Below are 5,319 nucleotides of genomic sequence, written 5' to 3'. Positions count from 1 at the left end.
CACTGTGGCCCAGTGGCCCAGACGCCAGCTAGGCCAGTAGAGGAGGGACAGGCAGGCCGACTGGTTCCACCTTCAGACGGTCAGGCACTGAGACTCACGCCTGGTTTGTTAGGTTCAGTTCAGATACAGACAGCCAGTTGGGGTTCTCGGCTACCAAAAGGTCCAATGTTGGATTTGGACTGTTTTTTGTAAGATAAAGAATCTGGAGAAGTGCAAGATTCCACTATGGAACAGAGCACAAGATTCCAGGGCAGCTCAGCATTGATTTGGGAGTCTGTCCTATGTTTGGCTTGTGGGCCTTGAGTGTGGGCATTGCCTTGAGAAAAATACCCCAAAAGAAGGCATGTGAAATTCTTTTTGTATCACTGTTAATAGAATCTCCAGTAAAATGGTTTGACTACTGTGACAATGGCGTGATGACTTTAAAGTGGCTGTACCGGTTTGCCATTGTGTAAGGCACTGAGAATGAACTTGTAGTGGTTCTCAGGTGTTGGCAAAATATCTGTCTGGTTTTTAAGGCCTGGCCAAACCTGAGGGGCTAACTGAGAGATCATCCTTTGGTCATGTTCCTCTGGTACTCTACAAGCTATCACTCACAGCTGGGCATGTCAGTGGAGTCTTAGAGGTATCATCCCACAGTGTGATGCTTCTAGGTGTCTTGGTTTGATTCTAAATTACTCTCCACACTTAATTACAGGGGATGAGGAGAACGCCTCATTTCTCTTTGTTATAGGCTAAGCTTTCAGTAATCCCAAACAAAAGGGGCTAGATCTGGAAGCTATAGGATTTGCTGGCGGGATTATAGTCTGGTGGATAATGATGTGCAGTCAGCAGAAGCAAAGCTTTATTTTAATTCAAATTGGCCGGTAAACAAAATCCACTGGTATGTCTAGTGGTGAGAATAACTGTCTAGTAAGCACTGTGACAGCGCATCAACGGTTTTGCCACTTTGGCTGGATCTATTATGGGTATTATGGTGAGCAGGTATTCTAGTATCTAATGGGACTTTGCTATCTATTCAGTGTGATTGTTGTGACATGGCCACTGTCCATGTGAGGTCTTTCTGTATAGCACCGCTGTTTGCAGATTCTCCTCCATGGCATTTCTAGTTGACATCATTTGGCTTGCAGTCCTATCTGCCGTTCTGTGGTTCATTGATATGTACGTAGGTGACTTTATGTTGAGATTTAAGCAAACACGATACACATTTCAAAGCAAAGTGTGTTTGAGTTGGCTGTATTTCTTGCATAGATATTTTGTACTTTAATATCAGTCATGTGACAGGTCCCCCAAGTAAAACGAAATAAAGAATATATTAGTATTCATATTAGTATCATAGGAAAATGAAGCAAACCACTAACTATATCCATCTTAGGAGGTCAAGCATATATAATGCTATGATGAAAGGTTTCAGCAGTTGTGTAAGCTGTTTAGGATATGTGAAGGATGACTGCTTGATTGGATTTGCACAGAGCAACACATATTTGCACATAGCAACACATGACTCTACACATGGGTTTAGTGTCAGAACATGGACTGAAAATGTGTTTTTACAGCATTCATTTTGAGACAGATGTTAATGATAGTATTGATATTTGCATGATATCTCTTTTGTTGTTGACACGTTTCACATGACCTGACTTTCTATATTTGGAGCCTGTGAAAGACTAACATGTTGTTCCTGTATTATAATTTTACATGTTGCACAATACCGGACCTCCCATGCCACCTAAAATATTATTTGTTTAATGTGTGGTAACTCTTGTGCAAGCAGTAATAATCTCTGTGTTAATAGTTAAACCTGTGTTGTTTGCAAGTGGGAATCCGTGCTAGCCTAAGGCTTTGCTCTCCATATTTCCCTGTCTGATTCACATTAATTGAGTTGAACTGAAGCGCAGCAAGATGTGCAAATATAAGACATATGTTCTTTGCTCCCTGTTTATTCAGACTGCTGGTTTGTAATCAGACCTTTTGTACACTGCTGGAAGTTGGCTGGCATGTTTTCCCCCCTTTCCGCCACGTTTGTGGTGATAAACGGACGGCTCTTTTAATTAAACACCTGAAAAGCTGGGGAAACCTTGAGGAAGTCATATTTGAACGCAAAAAGAGCAAACACAAATGGATTTCTCTAATCATAGCCTTAGGGAGAGGAAGTGAATGTGATCTGGGTGAGTGATGGGCCATATTGCTGTACATTACAGAGACTGCACATCTACAAAAGGTGCCAATGAAATGAGAAATGTTTCTTCTTTCATTACTTTAGGTCAAACTCACCCTGTGCACAAGGACTAAGAGAAAGAATTGATATGTTATGCACTGCCACACTATCTTAGATCTACCAGTGGACACACATACAGATGGCCCGACCTGGCCTTCAGAGATATAGAGATATACACAACCTACTCTGTGTGAAAATAACTGACAGCGAGACATACAAATAAAGTGTATTTGTTAGAACTCGTTCCTTAAAATATTTTTTCTTGACATTAATATTCATCGACCACAACACATCGACCCCTTGTAATTCATTTGATATCATCAATAAATATTCACACTATAATACAGAATGTTAAAACTCAGTCCACATGTTTGCCATATCAAAGTCAAAATTTGTGTTTTTTTAATCGTAAAAAGAAGTACTGACAGTAGAATAAAAGCAAGCAGTAGCTAAGTGATCACTATAGATCTCATTTACTCAAGCACCATTCGAAACTGATTCTAAACTCAGTGGAAACTATTTTTACCTGACATCTTACACATACACCACAATTAGCCTCAGCTCACTTCAAGCACAAACCACCAATTACAACTAAAATGGGTCAAACTTGGTGCATTTAAAAAAAAAGAAATCCCATCACTGGAACGTGTTTGTAGTTTACTCTGCGTGTCGGTCGGGGTGGCCTCGTGTGCACGGGGGAGACGGCGAGAGGGTGGCCTCCTCTTCCTCTCCGTGATGAGGACAGTCCCTCTGGGGGCCTCGGTTGTCTCCTCTGCCGTGGCGCGCGGGCGAGTCCATCACTCGCAGTCTATCCAGTCGCCGTGGAGAGGAGAGCGCGCACAGGCAAGCAGGCAGGAGATCAGTTGGTGACAGTGACTGACGGGTCTCTGACCCCGCGACGCTCCCCATTGATTAGAGATTCACTCTGGCCCACGAGAGAACAGAGCCGGGGTCCCGGGTGCCATCCTCCCATTAGACCACGCTTGTGCAGAGTAGACTCAGGAGGGGGGGGGGGGGGGTGGAGGGGAGAGAAAGCAGTACAGAGAGAGAGAGAGAGAGAGGTGCTCATGCATATGTAAATGAGTGAATTGTGTTGCGGATATGAATGTCCAGTTTCATCAGGAGCACATTAGCATGGAGCCTTGTGGAATACACTTAAAAGTGACCCTCAACTTATTTATGAGTGTGTTTGTGTGGGAGAGAGAGTGAAACACACTGCCACACAAACAGACTGTGTAATTTTCCCCATGTTATCACCTAACAATTTAATTAAAATCATTCCACACATCCATTGTATTACTCTTTTGACTTTGATTTTGGGCTCCCAGATCAAATTAATACAGTGATCTGTAGCAAAGCATATTACTAACAATAAATCTGTTAATCCTCTTCACAATAATACTTAAAGCCAGGATACTTTTCTTTGACTTTTTCAAGGGAAAGAAAGTGCTTTGAAAGTGAGTTTTGGGGTAAAGGAAGAAAGATGAAACAGTTCCAGATTACTGTAGCAGTGCAAGATTTAAAAAGCACTATCATATTTTTTTTTCACTGTCACTTTACTGTCATAATCCTATCAAACGATTACTGTATTTGTCCTATCAACCGATTACTGTATTTGTGGTTATTGGGCTTCCTCCGAATAAACTATTCAACTCCCTCCTTGTACAAGGAGCACCTCGGAAGCTAATTAGAAGGGGTAGTGTTTTGATTGAAGCCATTATTACTTCCCTTTTGTCAATGCACTTTGGAGATAAACAGTGAACCATGTTCTATGAGAAGACAAAGCTCCCCAGCTAGTGCTCTGGATTACTGTCAGTGTGGAACTATATGAAGGTGAGGGAAGCCAGTAATTCCTACAGAAAGGTAGACAAACACGGAGCCAGTGACTAACAACTTTCCCTGTCGGAATCTTTTGTCTTCTTGCTCGGCCCTTTTCCCTCCTGCTCCGTGTCACAATGGATAAAGACCTCCACTCCGGCCAAATCCAAAGTCTAGGTGACACAGAGCTTAAATTTGCCACTAATGAAGGCCGACACACAATATGCTTTGTTTGGACAAACTTGCAAAAAGTCTTTCCGTCGCTCTTAAGCACTTTATTGATTACCCATATCTTATTTACAAGTACAGAACCAGGGGCCAATTGAGTGCTGTAACTGAAAACCTCCACATAGTGCCTGCTTACTTTCTATGCTTAATTACAAAAAGCATCAGCAGCCAAATGAATAGTGGTTCACAGTGCCTCCACAAGGCCCTGTCCCTCGGCCATGCTTAGCCAAAGACTAATTCAATCACGTTATACTACTGAAGAATGATGATGAATGAAATGCATGGGGGGAAATCGCTGCATTGAGACTTTAATCCCACAGCGTATTCTTAAATCCAGACATTTGTATTCATATATATATATATATATATATATATATATATATATATATCATATTCTGTACAATTTCTGTCCAGTAGGTACAAGTCACTGCATCTTTAATTCTTCACTAAAATAAATCTTCATTGGTTTTTATTTTGCTTTTGTGTTTTCTTGGAAGAATTGTGTTGACAACACTGTAAATAAAATAGTTTTGCCCTTATACTACCACTACTATAATAATAATAATAATAATAATAATAATAATAATAATAACAATAATGTCAAGTGGAATGAGTGTGGAAGTTGTTAGTACTACTGCACTGAGTCTGCAGAGGAAAAAATCTTTATCAAATCCCCATTCTTTGCCTTTCAATAACCCGAGCCCATTACCTCACGGCAGCTTTTGTTGGTCCCATACAAGGGAGAACAAAATGGTTATTCAGGAGAACGCTTTAGATTTTTATTGTGGGTAGTAGTCACAAAGAGCAGTGTTATTGTATTAAAAGAACCATCTGTACCAGAAACAATGGCTTCAAATTGTCTTTGAATACCCACTGAAAAATATAAAGCCTTTCCTTCTCATTATGTTTGATGGGGGGTGGTAGACTTGGTATAACTGACTTTTGTTGTTCTTGATGCATTCTTCTTCTCTCTTTTTTTTCAAAATCGGCCCCTTTTCAAATTGTGTGTCGCCATAAACGGCTTTTCTTGTTCCAGGGCTGGCGACCGAAGACTA

The sequence above is a fragment of the Alosa pseudoharengus genome, unplaced genomic scaffold (genome assembly GCF_046254945.1).
Source record: "Alosa pseudoharengus isolate Yale_2024_CS ecotype anadromous, Long Island Sound unplaced genomic scaffold, YU_APseudo_1.1 YU_APseudo_1.1_scf_11, whole genome shotgun sequence".
Taxonomy (NCBI): Eukaryota; Metazoa; Chordata; class Actinopteri; order Clupeiformes; family Clupeidae; genus Alosa; species Alosa pseudoharengus.
Note: the sequence above shows the minus strand (reverse complement) of the source record.